This window comes from Phalangium opilio, unplaced genomic scaffold, assembly GCF_054372755.1.
Source record: "Phalangium opilio isolate 3A_F unplaced genomic scaffold, DU_Popi_V2 ptg000009l_1, whole genome shotgun sequence".
NCBI lineage: Eukaryota > Metazoa > Arthropoda > Arachnida > Opiliones > Phalangiidae > Phalangium > Phalangium opilio.
In genome coordinates, this window is record NW_028324146.1 from 4,703,314 (window position 1) to 4,729,887 (window position 26,574).

Genomic DNA, 26,574 nt, shown 5'->3' on the forward strand with positions numbered 1-26,574 from the left:
AAATAGATTAAGTGTATAAAGGTTTACAACTTTACATTAAATAGTTTAAACCTTAAAAGGGAGCTATTCTTCAATTACATTTAATTAAATAGAGAAATATTCAAATGATGTTGAAACTTAGTAAAATCACAACAAAGATGCCAGCCCATTTAAATTCCGCTATTATGCTAAATACAAAGTATATTATAGTTGCAATTGTAATGCTCAAACAACACGGGATGGTACCAAATTAGAAATTTCAAACGCGTAAAACAACAACTATTAAAGTGGTATGACTATAAAGTAAAAGGTCGTCCTTAACAAAAATTTATAATGGAAAGCCATTGGCCATTGGCCATTTGAAGTTCATATTATAAAGTTGGTCGCTAACGACGTGGGCGATGTTTGACTGACATATTTGTAATTTTAGAGTCACATCTCCTCTATTTATTGTAAAATATCCCTTTATCCCTTTATCAAAAGGGGGGGCACAGAATTGTCTGCTTGATATGTGGGTCCATCCAAAGACGTTAGATGGGGCTTTAAAGTTACCAGTCCACCCAATGCCGGATTATCCACCTGGCACTGTAGGTACGTGTCTAGGGATCCTGGAGTTCAGGGGGCCCCCCGATGATCAGCCTTAAGCTCTCAGCTGTGATATCACAGCGGGCCCCCGAACGCCAAGTGCCTTGGGACAACGTGCCTAGGGGCCCTGGAGCTCAGGGGGCCCACGATGGTTAGCCTTAAGCTCTCAGATGTACAGTGAGGCCCCAAACTCCAAGTGCCTTGGGAACCCCGAGGGTGTTGATCAGGCACTAAGTCCACCTAATTCCTTTGGTTTGAAGTAATTTTTAAAGACATTAGATTAAAATACCGGATGAAAGTTGGGTCTTAAAAACAACAAAGTGCGGTTAAGCACCAGACTGCTTCATCACCGACTTAGAAAATGGTGTATTATTGAGATATAGGCAACATATTTTCGTAACGTAACAAAACCTATTTGAATGACTTCAATGAACGCATGAGTCGATGGCGGATGAACTTCTATTACGAATTCAATAATAAAAGATTATATTGCGCGATTTTTGTTACTTCTTAAGTTTCAGTCAACCCTCGATCCCCTTACAAATCACATTTTGCACATTTGTCTGAAACGGAAATAGTAACGTATTCCAATCCGCTGTAGATAATTCAAAAGGAAATGAAACTGTATTGCGTTCCATTATCCTTAACTGATTGAGCTATTTAAAATTTCACTCCAATTTATTAACTTCTAACCGTGCGGTAACCGGTAACGGTACACAACTTCTGTTTATGACATTTCATTTAAAGTTGCACTGGGATCGTTTAGAAAATCTTTGTTATGGGTGTCCGAGGATCGAGAGAAAATGTTCGCGACGCATGCATTATGATTTTTGGAGGACTAGCAGCGCGCATTAGATGTCCTCCTTTCACAATAATATTCCCTTGGCCATCTATCTTCATTACATTCGGAAAATTATCCATATGGAAAAGGGGCGAGAACTAACAATGTATAGGCCAGAATTTTGTACGGACTGTACAACAGAAATATGAAAAATCATATTTTATTGTGGTCCTATGAATATGTTCTTTCCGAAGCAAAAGTAAAACGAACCAAAAAAAGAAGTGTTTTTCACTACATCCCTCCTGCATGGTTTCCGGAAACTATTTTGGAGGAGAACTATCTAAGTTGTATTTCTATATCTTATAACTCTCCCGCACCCTGATATAACTTATTCTTTGAAACTCTTACGATTTTCCGAGATTTTGATATGACTCGCTATAATATTTGAAAATCTTTCGGTTTTCAAATGAATTAAATTCCTTGCATTTCATTGAATTTTTTTTTAAGTTCTAAATTACGTTCTAAATAATTTTTTGAACACCCAAAATTGCTTAAGAATTATTTATCAACATTATTACGACATATTTTCTAGATCGTATGATGAATTTCAAGTTATTCTCTAATTCAAATGTTTCAATTTTTCATTTAAAATTATTCGTTCTTTCAAAAATGAAATTTTTTCATTTAAAGTTGTAAAAAAAAAAATATTAAATTAGTTAAATTTGGTTTAAATTAAATAAATACCTTGGACTTTCAATGAATTTTTAAAGATCTAAATCATTCTTTGAACATCTTCAGAATTATTTGTTATCATTGGGACCATGTTAGACAAAATTCCAATATATATTCTGTAGTATCGACGAATTTCAAATTATTTTCTTATTCAAATGTTTAAATCTTTTATTAAAATTATTCGTTATTAAATATACCCCATAACAAAAAAGATTAAATTCATTTTTTTTGGATTTTAAATGAATTTTTCTAAGTTCTAAATTACATTCTAAATCATTATTTCAAAAAAAATATCTTAGTTTTATTTATTATGGTTCGAACCATGTTCGGCATAATTCCAAATAATTCCAATATATATTCTTAAGTATGATGAATTATTTTATAATTCAAATATATAAATTTTTCATTAAAATTATTAATTCTTTCAAATATTTAAATTTTTCATTAAAATTATCAATTCTTTCAAATATTTAAATTTTTCATTAAAATTATCAATTCTTTCAAATATTTAAATTTTTCATTAAAATTATCAATTCTTTCAAATATTTAAATTTTTCATTAAAATTATTAATTCTTTCAAATATTTAAATTTTTCATTTAAAATTATATAAAGAAAATTATTAAATTACTTTATCATTCTTTCATCACAGTTGCTATGTAGATTTAAATTATAATTCTTTAAAGAAAAAGTTCAGGTAACATAACATTATACCTTAAAAGATAAAATATTTAAAAAAATAAATGACCATTTATTACAAAATAATTAGTGTTTAATTAGTCTTAAAAAAGTAGCTTTATACCTACGGAATTGGTTAAATTCTGACAGGCTGAGAGAGGTACAGGTTAAGAAGTTCGATTTAGCAGACGCCACTTAACCATTGGCGGATGGCACAGTAGTCCTCATTTCAACACTAATTAAATTCTAATTATTTTGTAATAAGAGCTCATTTATTTTTTTAATATTTAATTCCTTTTATATTTAGAAAAAAATCGTTCTTTTAAGGTATAATGTTATTTTACCTGAACTTCACCTTTAAAAACAACAACAATTCATCAACTTAAATCGTCTTTTGCAAACCCAAACCCAAACAAAAAACCAAAAAAATTAAACGCTGTAAAATATCTTAATTAAAATATAGCCTTCACCAAAGGGGCGTGTTGTTAGTCATGTGATCTGAATCTTAAATGCCTTCAAGACACGTTTTACGATAATCAATAACATTCTTCCTTCAAAATGGTTATAATAAAGAAAAAAACTTTCTTAATAACGTGAAACTTTAAACACTATGGCTCAATTCCAAGAAACCATTTAAAATTTAATGAAAATAAATTTTAAAACCCCGCAAATGATCATGCACCATATATATATTAGCTTTTAAAATCTAATTACAGGTTATAATAGTAAAAACACCCAACTTAACATAACAGAAGGAAATAAATATAAAAATATAATTTTCATATTACGGTCCAGACCTAAAATATTATTTTTCATTTACTTTCCTTACTAAACGTAATTTTGATTTGATAAAAAAAATAATAAAATAAAAAATAACTTTACATCATTTCACGGCCATGGGAACGTTTTAAAATCTATGGTTCAAAAATGATGGGGTTCTTCTTATAATACTGCTTTTTATAAAGAGGGTCTGGCAAAGAGTGCATGTTTGGAGTGTTAGCTATAGCTTGGTCCGAACACATGGCCAAAGGTAAGAAGCCTTGTCCGAACAATGATTGCCATGAGAAATTTATACCAAGGGGCCGATATATATATATTGGTCATATGGGGAGTCGCTACTGAGAGGTATAAGGGAGGAGATTTTAAAGGAGAAGTTTCATACCAAGCCAATTGGTTTGTACCAATAGAAGTCTATCCAACTTTTATACAGAACATTTTCGAAAATGTTTTAAATGCCCCAATTTTTAATGAATACTGATTTCTTAACTGTTACAAAAAATATTTCAAAATCTGCAATTTTTCATCAACGTCTCCAATTTTGGGATATCTTCTCAATTTACACACGTTTCTTTAGATTTTTCCTTCGTCTATAAACTTCCTTATTTGTGGATTAATTTTTCATCACAACGTTTTCAACTTTATTTAAAATCTTTAAATTCTTAAGGCCCCTTTTCAATTAACTTTTTCCAAGCTTTTGGCTGTGGTTTTTTTTTTTCGAAGACAAGAAATGCTCCAAAAAATTAAAACAGAAGCTTTAAATGAATAAAATTTACTAAAGAAGACGTAACTCAATTGCTTTTACTTTGAGCGGAAAACGCTTGAAGAAAATGAGAAGTAGGCCTACTCAAATATCAAATTCATTATGCTCCTCGAAGGTTTAAAGCCTGAAAAGACGAAAAGCTGAGTTTGAAAACACCTAGATTTTTTGCTTCGACTTTTGACTACTTCATTTTTGATCAGGAAAATATTGAGTGAAAATGCTCCATAAATAATATTTTTTGACTTCTAAAAAATTAAAATCATCTCGTTTTTCACCATCAATTTTTAATAATTACGTTTTAAAATTACCCTTTTTATCCCTTTAACACGTGTGAAATCGAAAATTATCCAATCACTACATTTGAACCTTTTAACTATCATATACAACTGCATATTTGCATAGTTTCCACTTTCATCTTTCAGCACAATTTAGGCTAATTTCATGAAACTTATCCTTTAAATTTTTTTTGTCAGTTGGCCATCGTTTCACGAAGGTATGATTTCACGAAGGAGAAAGGGAGAGATCCGTGTACAGGTGACCCACTGCGCTCTCGGCAACGAAAAATTTCCTTATTCCACATAAAAAATCCAGCTAGTCTCTATAAAAGATCATTTTGAAATCCCCCCGTCATAATCCCCTTACATTTTTTTCTCTCTATAGGTATAATAAGAGTTTTTAGACATGCATTATCCAAGGGATCTTGCATTAAGGTTTGTAACGAAAATGTTTTTATACTAACGATGAAACGTTAGTATAAAACAAAAGATAATTTTATAATTAAATACAGCAGTTGCGTAACATTCATTGTTCGTTAATGCAAACATTATACCATAATTAATAAATGAATATGTTGATTTATTTGCGTAGATGTGAAGAGTGTGCAAGCAAGTATTGCCAGTGCAATTCACAGCAATTCAACCGCTATCTACTACAACAGACTGAAAAGCTTGAAGTTCTGTTCGATTCAGATCATTCAGTTACAAACCTGAGATACTGTTAGCAATCACTTTATGTGCTGGTATAATCATCGTCAATGGGCACTGTATTGCCATAAATCGTAAAATCAATGAAAATTAAGTACAAAGTCCTAAATTTGATAATTCGACTTTGATACGGAGTTTGGGTCATCTAGGGTGTGTGTGGGTTTGTTGGTTTAAGAAGATCGGTTACACTAGGAACTGCTTCAGGACCGATCCGCTCGCTATACTGGCTCCGACCTCGAATTAGCAAATAAATAACTACAGCATTCAAAGTGGCTTATGTCTCTGCGACGATACCTTACCTAAGCTGGTTAACATCTTAAAGCACTGATAGTGTGTACTTAAGGGATGGAGAAATTTCAACCTTCATTTCTTAACTTTAACTGCGCTCCAAGGTTGGCAGTCATTTGTTGGAGCATCTCAGGCTAGGAACCTTAATGATCTGAATCGAACAAAATTACAGTCTGTTGTAGATAGCGGTTGAATTGCTCTCAAAAATGACTGACAACAAGTGTCTGCACACTTCATATAGGCTCTTGTAACGGCGTTTAATTCTGGGCTAATTCCATACAGTTGAAAAAGAAAGAGTGAACTGTTTAAAAAGTATATCGCGACAACTTTCCTGACAAAATCTAATGATTTCAAGGTATTATTAGGCTTTGACTTGAAGAATCAGTTAATAAAGAAGGTGGATTGGAACGGCAGTAATTCGTTTGTCTAATTCATATTCTAATTCCTATTAGAGTTGTCACGGTGGTGCTTTTGTTCAATTCGAAATTTCATCAAAATCTCTCTGAAGTGTTTACTATTTATTTTTAAGTGTTGCGATAAATTACTCAATCTTACTATGCCTACGTCTTGCGTAAATGTTGTCTAATAAGAAATCAAAGTACCAACACTTAATATTTACTGAATTATCTGTAAACAACGAAGGAAGATAAGTTTTGTTTTCACAAAAATATCTTTGACTTTACCAATTTAGGCCTACAAGGAAAATTAATTTAGACAAAAAAAGCAAAACATTTTTAGTAGCAAAATATCATAATGTTACAGGTGGGTGGATTTTCAGAAGTAATTTAAATCCTTCTTAATAGTTAAGAGCGCAAAGGCAGTTGAAATTTGAAATTCTGCGTTAATACGTGAATGCCGAGAAAATCACGAGGTTCAGTGGAACAGTTCGGCTTATTTCAAGTTTGTGAAGCTTTGAAGATAAGAGATTCGACTTATTTCAAGTTTGTGAAGCTTTGAAGATAAGAGATTTGTCGAGTTAGTTAATCATCATTAATAGCTGCATAGTCTCTCTAAAATAGTCACGGGTGGTGATCCAGAAATGGAGAACCCACCTTTGATTTTTTTCACACGTCTGAGGAGACCGAGACCCCTTCCTATGTAGCGCCTTATCCACTTAACCACTTCCCTCATCAAAGTTGAAGGTCTCGACTGATTGAAAACCAAGATAAAACTTAAGGGGTTGTGGAGTTTCTCCTCCCGTATTTCTTCAAAAATGGAGTAAACAAGTCTCGTGCCATTTTAATATAAATGATTTCAAGCCTTGCGTCATTTAACATACTAAATGAAGATATAAAAACTTCATGATATCGCCAGCACGATTTTAAGATTCCATTCGATGCTAGATTTCCATCCAAACAGATATCGATGTAAGGAAACCTGATTGATGCACTGATATCAAGAAAATTTCAGGTCAACAGGGTCATCATAGACATTTCCCAGATTTCTCTAAATTTTACTAAAAATGTTCCTGAATTTTATTGAAAATTATTAAATTAAGTATCCAGAAACGTCTATGTAACTTTAGGCAATAGTTTCCCAGATATTTTCAGGTATTCCGTATCTCAACAACAAGTCAATCTCGGGTTGATTTTCGCATCTCAATACCAAGTTAATTTCAAGTTGGTCGTCGAACCTCAAATATCAATAAATTCAATATAGCAAACTACAAATCCAAAATTTCTTCTATTACAGGTTGATTGTTGTACTAAATTTACAACTAAATATCAGATCGATATCGTACTCCAATATTGGGACAATTTCAAGTCAGTTCAATTTGAAGAAAGCAACTAAAATAACACTCCAATATTGGGACAATTTCAAGTCAGTTCAATTTGAAGAAAGCAACTAAAATAACACTTCAACATCCAAGATAATTTCAAGTCAGTTCAATTTGAAGAAAGCAACTAAAATATCACTTCAACGTCCAGATAATTTCAAGTCAGTTCAATTTGAAGAAAGCAACTAAAATATCACTTCAACGTCCAAGACAATTTCAAGTCAGTTCAATTTGAAGAAAACAACTAAAATATCACTTCAACGTCCAAGACAATTTCAAGTCAGTTCAATTTGAAGAAAACAACTAAAATATCACTTCAACGTCCAAGACAATTTCAAGTCAGTTCAATTTGAAGAAAACAACTAAAATATCACTTCAACGTCCAAGACAATTTCAAGTCAGTTCAATTTGAAGAAAACAACTAAAATATCACTTCAACGTCCAAGACAATTTCAAGTCAGTTCAATTTGAAGAAAACAACTAAAATATCACTTCAACGTCCAAGACAATTTCAAGTCAGTTCAATTTGAAGAAAACAACTAAAATATCACTTCAACATCCAAGACAATTTCAAGTCAGTTCAATTTGAAGAAAACAACTAAAATATCACTTCAACATCCAAGACAATTTCAAGTCAGTTCAGTTTGAAGAAAACAACTAAAATATCACTTCAATATCCAAGACAATTTCCAGTCAGTTCAGTTTGAAGAAAACAACTAAAATATCACTTCAACGTCCAAGACAATTTCAAGTCAGTTCAATTTGAAGAAAACAACTAAAATATCACTTCAACGTCCAAGACAATTTCAAGTCAGTTCAATTTGAAGAAAACAACTAAAATATCACTTCAACGTCCAAGACAATTTCAAGTCAGTTCAATTTGAAGAAAACAACTAAAATATCACTTCAACATCCAAGACAATTTCAAGTCAGTTCAGTTTGAAGAAAACAACTAAAATATCACTTCAATATCCAAGACAATTTCCAGTCAGTTCAGTTTGAAGAAAACAACTAAAATATCACTTCAATATCAAGACAATTTCCAGTCAGTTCAGTTTGAAGAAAACAACTAAAATATCACTTCAATATCCAAGACAATTTCCAGTCAGTTCAGTTTGAAGAAAACAACTAAAATATCACTTCAATATCAAGACAATTTCCAGTCAGTTCAGTTTGAAGAAAACAACTAGAACATTACTTCAATATCAAGACACTTTTATATAGCTTCAATCTGAAGAAAGCTTTTTTTAATAACAAACCAAGGCAATATCACTATAGGTTCATTATCAAGAAGATTTTAACTTGATTGTCACTCACAGTCTCACGTATTAAAACAATGTTTGGTCGAATCTCACTCAAACGTCGAGGATTTTGGAGCTAATCCTAAGAGGATTTCGATGGTAATATCACCTCAAAGGCGATTTCAGTACAGTTTAAGGGCAATATTGGTAAAAATTTTATCAGTTTCATATTTTCGATCCTATTTTTAACAACTACTGAAGAAACATTATTTCAAACTAAAAACTGCAATATCAAAGCACAAAACTTATATTAGCATCAAAAGAAATTCAGTACGATTCTCATGAAGCGAACCCTAATTTCATCTAAACTTTGCTCCAGGTGCCAACTAAAAATAAGCCCAATAACTCAAAGTTTTTTACATCGTTGTAACTAAGGATATGGTCGTTTGGTTATAATTCTGTTATTACGTAAGTAACTCGGGGTATAGTCCCTGGATAAAAAAAAAAAAAAAAAATAGATCACAGTATACCATAAACGTCGCAGCTTTTACTTTCTCACCAACATAACCCTCTTTTTTATAACAGAAGGAGGGCCAGTGTGGGGTTAGAATCGACCCCACAGATCCTGTGGACTCTAAAAATAGGCCCACCACTAAGACCCCCTCTCTCCAAGAAGAATGGGTAGGTAGCTATAGGGGTTAGTGAAAAAAAAAAGGGGGTAGAAAATGGTTTCAAGGCTTTTTCAGACTCGTTCAGGGGCAAGGCCAACGAGGATTCAGTTTACAATCCATTATAAAAGGAACTGCTTGAACGAGAAAGGAAATTCAAAAACTCGGTCGCCTCGTCTACCTGCCTATAAGAACTATTTTTTACCAATGGTACCCCCCATGGTAAAAAAAAATACTTCAAAGTGCTCTCACCCTTCCTGCTTAAAACTGGGGTTTTTTAAACAGCGGTACGTTTTTTTTACCGTCAAAATAGTAAAATCCTCGAATACAAGCGCGTAATTTCAATGTTACTTTACAGTGCAATAATGCCATCGTTGACGATAGATAACTAATAGCTTATGAGAGTGGAGAAACTAAAAAGAAATCATGTCGGAATCTTGAGAAGTTGCAGGTTGCATTGATGATTTTATAAAAATTGTAAAATTTTGTAAATTATTTTAAAAAGGTTTATCAATATATTATTTAATATACAATAGACTTAAGGAAGTCATGAAAATGAACTATCGTAAACAGTGAAATTCATTCAATCAATCAACGCTAATGTCATTTTTAACTTAGAATTGAAGGATTATCACAAATTTTTAATTTTACAATTCCCTGGTTTTTCCCTAACATTTTGATGTAATTTTTCCTGACCTAGGCCTAGTTCCTCAGCTTCATAATTCATTTAAACAAAAATTAATTTTGTATTTAGAAATGATTAGCACCATCAACTTAAAAATATGCTAATACTACTATAGAAGAATTACGACACCAATATAAATTTCTCGGGAATTTACAATACCCTGACTTTTCCCAGACACCTATTTCCAAAATCCCTAACTTAGTGACTTTCCCCAGAATCAAATGGTACTACGTAACCAGGCTGAAACGTATGGGCATTCCGACACCCACCAAAAATAGGTCAAAATATCTCCAAATACTATTAACTGCAATAAATAACAAAACCAAAACATGGTACCCCACTCTGAATTACTTTTGGAGCCACGTATTTCCAAAAATCCCTGACTCAGTGACTTTCCCAGAATCAAATGGTACTACGTAACCATACTGAAACGTATTGGCATTCAGACACCCCCCAAAAATACGTTAAAATATCTCCAAATACTATTAACTGCAATAAAAACAAAATATGGTACCCCATTCTGAATTACTTTTGAAGCACAGCAAAATAAACCTAAAAATATGGCATTAACACTAGCCGGACCTTAACACACAATTACAACGTAAGCTCTGTACCCACTGAAAACTGACGTTGTAATGTCTTCCATAAAAAAACTGAGCTTTCTAAAGCTACCCCCTTTGGCGTTTTTTCTGTGAGGGTTTATGGGGGCAGGGGGGCTACTGGCTATGGTCTATAACTGTAGACCTCTAGTCAGTGTATGGGGGCTTGCAACCATCTACCCCAGGATCTCTCTGAGAGCGTCCCTTTTTTGGGGGGGTTTGGTGGTACAATTCCCAAGGGTACAATGGAGGCCACATTACGACGGGCCAAGGTCTTCCTTTGTGTGACCAATTTTGGTCATCTCCTTATTTCTAGCCAAGGAAGGGGCTATTGGTAAGAAGAAGGGGTTTTGGCTATGTACGTCCTGCCCTAGTCCCTACCTGGGAAGGCCAAGGTGCGAAAAGACGATTAGGCGTCTGGTACCACCAACCCTATTGGAACAGACGGAGCCCGTCACCCCCGGGACTACCCCTTTCACAATATGTTATTGTGTACAACAAATATTCTATACTACAACATCATATGGCCCCAAAGACCTCAATAGTTTTTCACACGAATCTGAAGCTTTCTTAACTTTAGTGTCTGGATAATTAGTAATAATAGTGTTCGATTATGTCGAGCTTTGAGTACTTAAGAGTTCGTTAAGGTTTTCTATAAGTAAAGTACAGATACACTAACTTCATTACAGTATCGTGATTTTCAGATTTATTTTAAAATTTAGGGTTAAAAATTCAAAACAGAGTTCAGAGACGAATTGGACTATTATATTTTATAGAAAAAGGGATATGCCACGAGCACGGGGTAGTTTTAATTGCTTCATTATTGACCTCTAATTAATTAAATGTCAATGACTGTAGGAGTCTTAATTGCTCAGTGGCCCTGTTTAACAATACGCAATAAAATCATATTTTGACCAAAATATTGGTCACATAGAGCAAAGCTAAATATTGAAATTATTCGGGTAGAAAATGTGTCACAACTTTCAATTAAAACTTAGGGAAACCCTACCCAAACATAATGTGGTACACAGGACATAATTCTTCAAATTTTTAGGCCTAATTCACTAACCATTTGAGAATTATATTAGGCGATTTTTAAAAGTATCCGACCCCTAGAGTACAAGTACTAAAACTCTAAATTTCTATCTCATATCAGAAGCCCACAAAGAATGCATGCGGTTCAATGTTTTTTGTCAAGTATTGATAAGGGAAAAGGAGACTCCTTAGTTTTATACCAAACACACACGAGGCACGAAGTGGTGGCGGACGAATTAGCAATATTTTATCATTATAGTCATTTCCAAGTCAGCCATGCGATTGAAATTGTACCGAAACAAATCTGTATCTGTAGTGTGCATTTACAATGAATCAGGCTGTAGATAATTTGGTATATTTTCAAGAGCAAAGGGGTGAATTTTACACCCAATATTTTTCGAGTGTTAGACGAAATAAATTGTACGAAACCAACAAAATACTGAAAGACAAGACAGTTTTCTTTTTTTCCAGCTTTTTCTTAATATTTCAGAAATATTGTTGCTATATTTTTTGCAATATTCAAATATCTAAACTTTCGCGCCAACTAAAATTTTAAATTGCAGAAACCTCTATATCAATATAATTATTTATGTAATGTCCAACTCCGAAGCTCAAATGAGCATTAAGAAAAGGACACTGTGACTTGTGTCCATAATTTAATTAGTGTATATTCAAGATGTAGCTTTGATTTGATTATTTTGTGTACATTTAAATTGACAGTGGTTACTCCCTCGGGGTACGGGAACGAGACTCATATTTTATACCTAAGCCTAACTTCAAAATTACGAGAGAAAAAAAATGTAGAGCATAGTGGGCGACTTAAATAATAATGATAATAACAATAACAATAAATAATGCGAACATGCAAAAAAACAAAATTTTACATGTACGTTTACGATCATCTAACCACAATTTCGTTCAAAACATTCGTGGGGCAAATCACTACGACAGTTGGAAGGAAACGCACCATCCATTTGAATTGTTAAAAATCATTAATGCACCTTACAGATTACTTGTATTCAATTAATTAATTAATTAATTAATTAATAATCAAATCACATTAAACGAACGCAACAATCAGATTAAAACAAGTGATTAGTCCCACAAACAGAATTTAACTTTAATGATTTAATTTAAAAATATAAATTTCGCGGGATATAAATCAAAAATATAGAATGCAAAATTATCGTAAATAATCAAGTGTATAGCGCTGCTATATAGATCTACCGGTACACACAATAAAACGATCAGGATTTAGGCTAGTGGGCCTCGGACTACGGAAAAAATCTCGCGGCCCTCGAAGAAAAAGCTAGCAAACTCCCCCGTTTATAGACGGGAGAAGATTCTACGCAGCGAAAAAATCTTATCCCTGAAACGTTTAAACTTGAAAATATTGTTACGATTTTTATTAGCGAGTAATATCGGGATAAAAAGCCTTTAGATGGCCTGGTAGACCGCTTTAAACGGGGGAAAATTAGTTCGACGAACGCGAAAAAGGGGAAAATCTATTTTTAGTTATCCGAGTTTAAATATAGAAATCGAGCACCTACCTTCGGCAGCGCTCGTCGTGACGATGGGCTATTTTTGGTACGAAGGACTAGGCCTACCGCCAAATACCGAGACAACTCTCACTGCACTCGTTCGCTTGTCGGAAATATGGGAAGGAAAAGTAGTTTCAAGGCGATAGCGGCAGCTTACCACGGACAAGGCTAATAACTGTTTATGGGGAGGGTAGTGCTATTCAGAATTACTGTTATTATTCAGGCGTTCTAGAGTCTGAGTTAGAACGCCGAAATTTTACTCAATTACTCCACAATCAATAGTTAGTTAATAGATGTCAGGACATTCTACAAAATCAATATTTATATCCATTAAACTGTATTATTATCCGCATTTACTTAACCTGTTTAGTAGTTTCTGAGAAAAACGCGTTTGGATTTTTGACGAAGTCAGATAGCAACTTTCCACATTTTTACTGTTTTTATGGAACTCGTCTAATTACAGGGAATTTATTACACTTTCGCGTTTTTAAATCAACAAACATTTATGGCAACCCGAGATTTTATATTTAGAAATCTTTTGGAGCATTTCGGAAACAATCACTCAATGAAATCGTTACCCTTCCCTTTGATATCTATTAACCGTGCGGCGGCTTGCCATAGACGGGGAAAGCGGGAAAAGCTCCGCCCTGTTAGTGGTGGAAAGAGACTGGGAGCGACTCGTCCGCGCAGCGCGTATAAACAGGAAGAGAATTCGCGGCTGTGAAACGCCGGAAAAGTGATGGGGGGAGACAAGAAATAATCCTAATGTTTGTAAACCATTTGTAAGTTCCAGAATTCAAAAATAAATATATAGACTATTAAAATTAATGAAAATTCTGTATTTGATTGTTAAAATCAAATTTAGGGATCTGAGGCAGATGTTTATGAGATGCATTGAACATTCGCGCGTCACAGCAGCTTTCTGACGTCAAGAACTCAGCCACCATACTCCTCTCACGCTCCCGCCACTTGGAATGTGGGGATTATTTTCAGCCCCTTTTCGCGTGCACATTGCGCGGTGTTTTACGGGAAGTTGAGGAGTATAAGTTGGAGGAGAGTGCGAAGCAAGTGCCAGGATTATTAGGATTGGAAGGTTAATATGATTGGAAGCTTGCCAAGGAAACAAACCGTTATTGCTTACGGATCACCCTTCTCAACTGATCTAAATTTTTTTTTTGCTTTTGTATTTTTAATATTTAAATGGCACCTGCAGGGATAATTTAATGAGAAAAATTAAATTGCGGCGCTTTAAATTAGATCGAAGATTGACTGGTTAATCGATTTTCATATCATGCGATTGAACATTTAATTTTTGTATGGAAAGTTGAATATAAAGTTAGCCTAAAAGAATACTAAGATTAAGCTAAGAATTATCTGAGCTTCATTTCGGTTTATAAAAATGCATTGGACCCACGTGAGGAAAAATGTTGTATGTATGCATTCTCACGGTTTTTTAAGGGACCAGGAACTGCCAAGAGTTTGGTGTCTATATAGTATCTGGACCCACCTCTATGGAATATCTAGACGGGAATTTTTTTAAGAAACTAATTTGTTTTACAACTTTCAAATTCAATAAAACGATCCTTAATTAGGGCTTAATCATAAAGGTAAAAATGTACGTCTTCCAGAATATGACATTCTTAAAGGGGTTCATGGAGCATTGCTACAAGAAAGACCCTTGCGGCCTTTGTTCTACTTATTTTAGCGTTTAAATTCATTAAAATTTAAGATTTTATAATGATGAGTTTTATTAAAAACGTTCTAAGGTTTTACATATGGGTTTTGTTGGTAATATTCATGAATTTGCATTTACCATGCAAAGAGAGAGGAAAACCATTAGGATACTGGAGAATAATACTAAATCAGTTTAACGAAATTCATGCGGTCGTATATTAATATTTACTTTATCTTTAATTTATAATAATAATAATATCAGAAGTGCGTTAACTCTTCCTATAGGAGGACGTGTATATCTGCTAGTCTAGCCCACCTATGTGTGAAACTATTCGTGAAAATCCATTTGTCCCCTCGTGATAATGTTTCTTTGATATTAATTTGGTTTAGGCGCGACTCTCACACCAAAATTTGGCCTGCCCTGCTGGGAGAATCCTAATATCAGTGGAACTGCAAGTCAAACTGACCTAACATATATTTTGCCCCCATATTTTCCATGTTAATTTCTAGGCGGGCTTGAATTGTCTCCGCCACGCGCGTCATAGTTCTGACGTCATTCTAACTGTGATTTTATTGGTTGGTCGACTGATTATATAGAGTGCTGTCAGAAGCGCCGGTGTGACGTCACCCATGCTGTTTACCCATAAAGAAAAAACGGTAACTGTCATGGCCGCCCATTGCTAAAGGCAGACTCGTGACGTTTAACCTTGGATCTGACATCACAACTGACAGCACTCTATTTATAGCGCATGCTCAATAAAATCGCGACGCCATATGACTATGACGTAACAACGCGAGGTCTAAAATGGGCGCACTGTTCAACGTGCATCGAGATAAATTATTCGTGACGCAAAATATATAAATATAATGATTAGTTTAGCTCCTCCCTCAAAGCTCGCCAAGGTGAAAAAGAGATTTTCCTCCAGCAGAGTCATAACAAACATATACTTCTCAGGATTGGTTAATTAACTTCTGTAAATATGAATCAATAATAATTTGAAAATTTGATAACACGATCCACAATTTCGAATCTAATCTAATCTTTATTAAAAGATTATTATTATTCGAAAATTGTTACCGAAATGTTAAAATGTTTCCGTAAAATAGGGAAAATTATAAAATAATAAAATGTTAATTTATTTACGTTGCGTTATTTTGAATTAAACAGTTTTCATAATCTTGGAGTATAGTTTATTTCATAATATCCTTGCATTCATGTTAGGCTATACTAGAGGGACAGTAGCAAAAGGACCGTTAGGATAGTTTTAAATACTCGAAAATCTTAAAATTAAGCTCAATATGTTATTTTTGTTATACATTTAAATAGAAAACGTTTTCGAAAACGGAAATTGAAATAAACATTTTGACTGGACAATGACTTCAAAACTGTGTCCCTTTCGGTGAAAAATATTTCTAGTTCACGACTGGCGTTTGCTCCATGACCCATGGCCGCACGTGGCACCCAACAAAACCCCTAACGGGTTTAAGGACTAGGGGTTCGCGAACCCAGTCTTGACCTTGAGGAGCTGAACCATACCAGATCTTAAAAACCTTCCTCTTGTGTTACTGATATCAACAATACAGTTTGGTCAAATTCGGCAAAGACTTTCGACTGTTCTTAAAGAAAAAACATCCAAATAAACAAATAACTTTCTGAAATACATGTAAGATTTGAAAATAAATATTTCAATCCAAAATTAATTACGATTTATACGCTACTATCTCTTTAAATTATGAAATAATTAAGTTTTCCGCCTTCATCAACTAGTTTTAATTCATGTTCAATATGTAAATTTAAAATTTTACTTCATGACTGCCTTGATTTTTGGTTCATGACATAATCTACTATTACGTTTTCCGCCTTCATCAAATAGTTTTAATTCATGTTCAATATGTAAATTTTACCCACGACTGCCTTGATTTTTGGTTCATTACATAATCTACTAAAAACTTCTGTATATTTAGGAAGAAGGAAGGCTGAAATTCAAATACCTCCGTTTTGAAATAAAACGATGTCACTGATCAACAAGATCAATGAGATATAAACAGTTTCCTAATTTTCTCTAACTAGGCCTACACTGATACCAACGGAATATATACTCGACCCCCCAGGCAACGGACATACACGTTCAAAAACATTACATAAGATATAACAATTTCCAACTTCAAAACACCGTTTTAAACAATGGCTAGTATCAAGAATACAAACAGTTAAAAAGAATCATTGTGTCCCCATCAATCCAACATAAATTTCCATGCGGGTTCTCTGGGCCGGGCTTGAGAACTTACTATCCGTCACGCCTCATAATTCTGACGACTGTGATTTTATTGGTTGGTAGCAACGCGTGCTCAGGGGCACTAGAGGCAGCTAGGTAGATAATTCGTGAGGTAAAATTCGTCATGCATAATGATTAGTCAAGCTCTTCCCATAAAATTCGCCTAGATAAGTTGAGAAATTGCCTACTCAATGATTCCAATTAGCTGTATTCATTCCAGCTCTACCTTCGAAGCAAACCATTACGGGAATGAGAGAGATAGACTCTTACTAATATCATAAGTTTATTAGATATGTTCCATAAGTATGACACTACACTTCGTAATGCTGAAGACTTACAGCTCGAGCTAGTTCGAGAACGACAAGCGAGAATTGACTATACACTCGTTTAAATTGCAGGACTTCCATCTTCCTATTTAGTCTGTACTAAGCCTTTGACAGCGCCTCAACAGGCGTCGCTTTACCCAGAATCTATGACCTACGTCACTTCATGACAAGCTCCAGTTTGTAACCAGTGTCAAACTTATGGATGAACATAACTTATGAACTTATGCTAAATAGTACAGTATTAAAAAATGCACCTTCGACAAAGAGAATAATTTCGCTGGGAATTTGAAAATTACCAACTAAAAGTACCTAGTCACGACTACCTTAGCCCATTTGGGAATTTAAAACAAAAACAGATACCAACTGTGTCTACACGAGATCGTAATTAGTGTGAATTCCAATTGGTGTTAATTGAAAAGTCGTTTTTAGACCAGCCCAGGATGATAATCGTCTTCATCTTCCATCAGTCAACTTTCTTACAACAAACTTAAACTATATACACCCTTTTCAATAAACACCCTCATAAGGGTTGAACCGAAAAATTACAAGGCGAAATATTTAGCTTAATTAAAAACATCTTTTGACAAAAAAAGAAAACAATCAAAATGTAGACCAAATTTAGCAACTACTATTCGACTTTCAGACAGAAGAAAGGAAGAAGAGTAATTTTTTAATGGAATAATGTAGATGTTTTGATTAAAAACTAGTAGCAAAGGCACCTAGACGAGGGCCCGTCAGCCTGCCCTATAGGGACAATGTTATTACTTATTGGGTAGCCATTTTTAAAGATGCCATAAAATCTAAGCGTAAAAGCCGGATGGCCCGTCCATAGGATATTGAACAAGTTGGGAAACCAAAATAAACCTCTCCGAGTCGAGACGCAATTAAGAGGTTTTTCTTAAATAATTAAATAAATAATATCGATATTAATTATTTTAATCGTCATTAATTTACCTTAATTCTAGTTAAATCGTTTTGAGAAACTTTATTCCTAAAATCGTTTTGAACATAGCTATTGTTGACGTTTGAATTCAAGCGTACGCTTCTTTAATAATTTTTGGAAATTTAGGGTATATAAGGCGACTGATTCACAATAAATGATAAGAAAACCCGCAATTGCGTGAACCTTTGGTGGAAGCCCTGCCATTGGGAGGTTAGACGTTTCTCGTAACCCTAGCCGATCGCCGCGTACTTCTTAATCCTTACGATAGGAGTCGAAGCAAAAAATGGTTTGCCAACTGCGAACGCGGCGACAGACTCACAAACAGACACGTTCAGTGTAATACCTCTCCATGATGTCATCGTTACTCGGAGAGGTAAAATTCCGCAATTGCCAACTGTGAACACGGTGACAGACACACAGACACGTCCAATGTAATACCTCTGCGAAGAGTCCGTAACGTTATGTATTTAATGGAGTGGTCTATACTGTAATACTGTCTCTATTAGCTTGCAAGGTAAATCTGTCTGGGTTGGGCATTAGCCAGTCTGGACAATAAAGTCATGCATTTTTCAAAACATGTACCCTAAATCCTTGCAACTAACAGACCAGATCTAGTTATAGTTTTTGATGTTTAAACCAAATTTGAACTTTTAATCCTCTAGAAATCGAATTCGTGATATCTTACCGAATTTCATTTCGTTATAAATTTCCAAGATAGAAAAAATCCGAATAGGAAAAAACGTATAAAAAAACATCAAACATATATCCCCCCGCGGTACAAACTATTACCCGAGCATACAAATGAATTCTTTTCATCACATTTAACCCTGTAGTCTGTCTACCTGCATGCACGGTTCAGCGATAATAGAGAAAAACGTGGACAGAAAGAGAATAGCAGCTGTAACTTCATTACGGTTATCTCCGTTTCGTTGCCTTTCCACTATACTGGCTATGAATTGGTGAACAAACGTTTAGACTAGTAAACTAAGTGGTAATAGGTCTAGGTATTTTTTTTTAAAAAATTTTTGAAACTGGCAATTTTGGCTCGTCTCCCGACAAAAACTCTTCAGACCATTATAAAATAAATTAAGCTTTGATATGAAAAAATAAAACCTGTTTAGAGTAGTTTAATTTTAAATTTATGTTAATCGCGCCAATTCATTGTAGACTGTGCGCTGTCATTAAACTGGTGGTAACTGAATACAACCTACCACTGACTGAGAAATTCATACAGTGCTTATGATAATTTTAACTTTAAGTTAAGTTTCATAATAAGTAGATCGTTTTAGTACAAAAAAAACTAACTCATCTATAACATTTCGTTTCGATATTTTTAACTCAACATTTTTAAATACAGATTCTCGGATCCATCATTTCCAATTAAATATTCTCAGATTTTACATTTTTACCTCTCTGAGTGACGATGACGTCACGGAGAGGTATTACACTGGACGTGTCTGTCTGTCTACGCGTTCGCATAAAGCAAATTTTGGTTTCTACTCCCACCGTTAGGATTAAGAAGTACGCGGTGTCGCGGTGATCGGCTAGGGTTACGAGAAACGTCTAGCCTCCCAATGGCAGGGCTTCCAACCAAAGGTTCACGCAATTGCCGCTTTTCTTATCAATCATTGTGAACCAATCGCCTTATATACCCTAAATTTCCAAAAAAATGTTACGCTAGAATTCTAACGTTAACAATAGCTATGCTTAAAATGATTTTATGAATAACGGTTCTTAAAACGACTTAAGTAGAATTAAGGTAAATTATTGACGATTAAAATAATTAATATCAATTATATTTATTTAATTATTTAAGAAAAACCTCTCCCACCTTGATTAATTAGGTATTGAATAGCAGAGTAAATACTTTTCAATCCGGAAAAAAAGTTCTAATCTTGTAATTTAAAAAAGAAGCAAAATCATGGGCTAGGTGTATATTTGCACAATCCCGTTTTAGTATTTCAAAATTCTCTGAATCGAAAGACATTTCCATAACTGAAAATTTGAAAAAGATTAATAGTACTTAATTACTTAACTTGTGACTGGAGGCTATTTAGAAATTATCTCACATATGATATTCAGTGCCAAACAAATACCTAAATTTTCAAGGTTTTATATTAAATGAATATAATTTAATCTACTCATTTCCTTCTTTCCTGATTACTTAAACTTGAAAAAAGAAGACTAAAATCATAAGTATCACGACAAACCAAAGTTATCTCATCATATGCACAGTTTTCAGACTAGGAGAATCTATACCATTTACATTTACCCAGGGAGGCCAGATTATACTTGGAAGTCAAAGTAGTAGCCTGCTCTAATTGTGTAAATGGTATGATTCCTCCAAGTCTAAAAACTATGCGTTGCTCATATAGCTCTGCAATAGCTATACATTATCTGCAAATAAGAAAACGTTCAGGTACGATACAAATAGATATTCCATCTTCTGTGGGTAATTTTAGAATCCGGATAAATAAACAACAAGTTGTGAAACGAAAATAAACCTCTCCGAGTCGAGACGCAATTAAGAGGTTTTTCTTAAATAATTAAATAAATAAATATAAGAGATATTAATTATTTTAATCGTCATTAATTTACCTTAATTCTAGTTAAATAGTTTTAAGAAACTTTATTCCTAAATTTATATTAAACACGGCTATTGTTGACGTTTGAATTTAAGCATATTCCTCGTTAACAATTTTTGGAAATAAGGCGATTGATTCACAATTAGTGATGAGAAAACCAGCAATTGGATGAACCGTTGGTGGAAGCCCTGCCAATGGGAGGCTAGACGTTTTTCGTAACCCTAGCCGATCACCGCGTACTTCTTATTAATCCTAACGATGGGAGTAAAAGCCAAAAAATTGTTTCTGCAAACGTGTTTGCTCCGATTTGCCAACTGCGAACGCGGTGACAGACAGACACACACAAACACGTCCTGTGTAATACCTCTCCGTGACCTCATCGTCATTCGGAGAGGTAATGACGTAATAATGGATGGAAAACTCTGAACTATAAATTTGCTCCAGTACTGTAGAACAGCATTTCTTAACATAGTGGATCTCAATACTTAATCGGGCTCAAAGAAATGGATATCTTATAAATTATTACATCACTTAGATTTTAATCCGAATTATTTTTGAACCAGTTTCTCTTTCTTCACTATCTCTACTTAAAGTACACCTCAATATAGGCAGAAACTGGACCCATTTGGAGGTGCAAGATGCAGGTTAAAATTCTAAATTCTCCTCATCGTGGGAGTGCCATTTTATAACAAGCTCCATTAAGTGCCCATCCGCCACTTTTTTTTTAGACAGTACACTTGCTTGCTGGAGATAGAGCCGTAGTGAGATCTTAATTTCATTAATTGATCCACAAATTGAATAATTATTTAAAAATATGCATGGCCATCCTTCAAATTAGGTTCTAATGTATATGCGAATGTCCTATCAGCACTTTTAAAATTATTAAAAGTTGAATATTCCAATTATCAACTGGTCCATAAGACATTACAGAAAAATACCTGTCCACCTTGAGAAGCTCTGCTTTAGGAATTCTTCTTTAACCATAAAAATAGATTAAATACTTTGATCTCTTTCGATAGGTAAAAAATTTAGTGCTAATGTTGTTGCCCGGTTTCATCGGCAGCTAGGCCCACTTCATGAAAAAGCTGAATTTAGAATTATCTAAGCACATACAATTTAAGGTAGAAGTTAACTACTTTTAACCTATCCTGTTAGTCAAAAATAGACATAAAAGGGGGCGAAAATCCCCCCACAACGCCAGAATATAGCTTTCTATCAAAGGCCCATTGGCTCTATAGGAATTAGTAGAAAATGTAAGACTGCAGTCAGTAATTTATCAAATTACTTTATAAATTACTGATTTACAACATACCGCGGTAAATTTTTAAGTAAATTGGGACTCAATACAAAAATTACTGTTGTCAGCAAAATGTTTTCCTAAAAAACTAATCGAAAAGCTGTTCATTAATTCACTTTTTTTAAACATACTTAAATATGACACAACATTTTATCAAGGGATAGATTCGATAAAATATTCGAATTTAATTTTACTTCGAAAGTAAAGTGTATACATATTTCTGTTATATTATTTTTGCTTTAGTGAAAGGTCAGATATATTTACCATAATAACTAGGATTGGAAAATAATAGCACTTGTCAATTAAATATCGACCTTGAAAATTGAATAGCTCTTAACTATTCAAAAATATTAATAAAATTATAATAATCTTAAAATAATGAATGTTAATTTCATTTTAAACGGATAGGGTAAAATAAAAAGATAACCAGGTGACACGTGAGATACGTTTGCTTGAATTGTTTATAAACTGATTGTGGTAATTAAAAATCGGCCTTGAAAATTAAATAGATCTTAGCAATTAATTAATAATTATAAACTACAAAATAAATGGTGGCCTATAATGAATCCACTGAAATCTCAATAACTATCCAAAACCGCTTCAAAAATCAAAAGCCATCATAGGTATAATTCCGTTCGTCTAGACTTAACCTGATTTTGATTTCGGACCGAAAAAATGGATTATAGAATACCAGTCATTAAGAATAATAAACATTGCACGAAGTTATTGATTTTAATATTGACTTTTGGAAGAACATGATGAAGCCAATTAGCAAGATATTTAATGTCAAAGGTCACGTTGTGGTAAATTCATTAGAAATTAAAAGGTTTCGAGTGCAAAGTAAATAATTAATATAATTATGTAAGGCTCATTTTCCACTTTTTACTTGTTGCCTGAATTAATGTCATTTGAATTCACTGATAAAATTCTTCGTATGTTTTAGAAACATTCTCCATTTTGGCCCTGCTTTTACAAGGCTCCTATAATATTAGAAATATAATCCAAATCTACAAACAAAATTCAATCTGACATAATTAAACTCATATTTATCCTCCGCAACAGAATTTTATTAATTTACAATCTTATAAACTCCCGTTTATCAAAATCGAAGACAAGCTAGTCGATAGAAAAGTTTCAGAACCTCTTTGGCGCCATTTTCACAATTTATCGATGAATTACAAAGTTAGTATGATTGTTTTTATCAGAATGTCCGCTCGCCATACAGCGAAAATCATGAGATACACAGCAGCAAATAGCGAATGTGTGGCACTGCCTTAAAAGGTAACTAAAGATGTGACTTCTACGATATACACAAAACAGGGTGTACGACACTTGGGTTCACGAGGCCTAACTTACATAACCTAACCGAGAGGTTAATCACTCATAGACGGATTACGTGCGATGATTTTAGCATTGTTAGGGGCTTTTAAAGATTACGGATAATCACTTTAATACAGTCAAACGTGCAGAGTGACTGGCCCCTCGAACCTAACTCTCCTGTTAGATTAGATATAGATAAGCGTAAAACATATCTAATAAAAAGCAATACATGTTAAATTAAAAAACATTATGTAAAGTATATAACCGCGACGACAACAAAACTCTTATCACTTCTTGTTGGGATATTCTTATGACGAGTCAATAAACCATGATTTAAACGACCGGCTAGTTACTTATTACATGGTGTCAGAACATCGGAACCTGCGGACCTCCATTACGTACCCAACGTCGTCCTAGCTCGATCCACGATGACGTCAACCTCCTTCAAGAGTCCGGACCCATTCCACCCAGGGAGCAACAACCCTGCGGCCTTGTGGGCGGAATACCGGGACAGCTTTAAGATTTACGCACTGGCAGCCAAACTTTCGGACGAAACACCAGCCGTTCAAATCGCCACCTTTCTACATATTATTGGACCCGCCGCTAGAAGAATATACAACACATTCACCATCGACGTCCCTGCCGAAGATACGCTTACGCTTGATATGGTCTACAGCGCTTTCGACCAATACTATGAGCCGCACAAAAACCTCGTTGCATTCCGCTACACCTTCTTCACAACGCACCAAGGCGCACACCAACCGTTCGACGAATTCATCACAGACTTGAAGACGAAGGCCCGTAATTGCGAATTTGGTCAACTCAACTCTTCGCTCATCTGCACACAAATAGTTTGCGGAACCCGGAAAGACTCGCTGCGAAAAGAACTTCTGTCCATCCGCAACCTCACCCTGGACAACGCCATTGCCAAATGTCAAGCCGATGAATCTTCCAGCAATCACGCAAACGCTATTGCCACGACAACGGATAAAGAGGACGCAAACACAGTCAATTTAGACGCGATACGGAAGAGAGACCGCCGCTCGTCATATGAACACACGAGACAGCCGAGACAGAGACAACCGGTGCGGGCACCAGTTAGGTTCCACAATCACCGGTATCAGAACGATGGCAGGGCACGAGATCAAGGTCAGCAGCCAAGATGCAGTAATTGCGGTACCCATCATAAAATCCAAGGCCAATGCCCCGCCAGAAATGATACATGCCATGGATGAAAGAGGTCCGGCCACTGGATAGCGTGTTGCCGATCAAGGCAAACGCACGCACTGACGTGGGAGCAGAGAGGCGACCAATGGCCTTCCCCACATCTCTCGGAGCAAAGAGGCCGGGATCCAAGTTATACGTACGAAGATGATGGACAAGCACACGATTACGGTTATCTATACTGCAATCAAATAACCCTGCACTGCCACGATATGCGAGCGCCACTGACCAGGGAAGATGACGAATGGCTGGAAACAATTTACTTTGCCAACTTCCCGATTACAATGAAACTGGACACGGGATCACAAGTAAATATCATCTCGCAGGACATATTTGACATGCTACCAGCGAAGCCAACAATACACCGACCACCATTCACGGTCCGAGCATACTCCGGTCACCCCATTGACATTATTGGCACGGCTGAGATCGTCTGCGCTTCATTCGCCGCATCAACAGTGCAAAATTTCTACATCACTCCACGGAACACAATGCCGATACTGGGAGCAAGGGCATCCGTCGAATTAGGCCTCATAACACGACACCTTCCAAGACAACTGATGAATAGACGACGAGATCGGGATATACACATGCTAAGCAGGGGCGGCCAGGAAGATACCGTAAGCCACACACAGCAAAGAGCGCCAGATGCGAGACGACAGCCAGTTGCCCAGCACGACCGACACCGGCCGACACTAGACGAGATCGATAGGATGACACCGGCAGACATCATCCACCGATATAGTGATGTCTTTAACCGAATCGGCAAATTACCGGGAAAATACTCGATCAAACTCAAGCCAAACGCGACACCAACAATCTCAGCACCACGGCAAATACCTCAGGCTCTACAAGCAGGCGTCATCAAAGAATTGAAAAGGCTACAAGACCTGGGAATAATCACACCAGTAACAGAACCAACCGACTGGGTCCACCCAATGGTGGCGGTAGCGAAAGAAGACAACGCAGCAGAGGGCGGCACTAGAATATGCTTGGACCCAAGAAACCTAAACAAAGCGATTAAAAGGGAACCTTATCCGACACCGACGGCTCAGGAGATCTTTTCAAGCCTACATGGAGCCGAAGTATTTACGGTACTCGACGCGCAGAGCGCATTTTGGCAGGTAGAGTTGGACGAACCAAGCTCATACCTCTGTACCTTTGCGACACCGTACGGGCGATTCAGATTCCTACGTCTGGCACTAGGAATCTGTACATCATCAGCAGTCTTCCAACGAACGATGCATCAAATATACCCGCCAGAGGAATTCCCGTATACGAAGATATCTACGGACGATTTTCTCATCTCGACCACCAAACAATCCCACAACAGGAGGCTTGTAGCAGTACTCGAGCGGGCACGACAAACGGGGCTCACATTCAGCACGAAAAAAATGCAACTTGCAGTCGAGAGAATCACGTACCTGGGAACAATCATTACACCAAGGGGAATAGAGATTGACCCAGCACGAGCAACGGCAATTCAAGCAATTCCAGCACCGAGGGATCGGGCAGCATTACAACGCTTTCTGGGTATGGTTAATTTTGTGGCGAAATTCCTCCCAAAACACTCCACAGAAGCCGCACCCCTCCGAGCACTATTAAAAAAAGACGCCACATTCAGCTGGGACGCCAACACCGAGCGCACATTCCTCGACCTGAAACGATTAATAACGACAGCTCCAGTTCTCACATTCTTTGACCCGCAACGTGCCTCCACAATCTCAGTAGACAGCAGCGCCAATGGAGTGGGCGCAGTACTCATGCAAGAAGGTCACCCCGTCGAATATGCATCCACTTCATTTACACCAACTCAAAG

At 35.5% G+C, this 26,574-nt stretch overlaps 1 protein-coding gene across 1 annotated transcript in view; it reads right to left on the bottom strand.

Moving 5' to 3' along the window:
- Window positions 1-13,272, bottom strand: part of Mef2 (myocyte enhancer factor 2) — a 174,303-nt gene extending 161,031 nt beyond the window's left edge. Inside the window, exon 1 of the mRNA XM_089848196.1 lies at window positions 13,120-13,272. The gene's annotated coding sequence lies outside the window, so the exon portion shown is untranslated. The remainder of the gene's footprint in view (window positions 1-13,119) is intronic.
- Window positions 13,273-26,574: the final 13,302 nt, after the last annotated feature.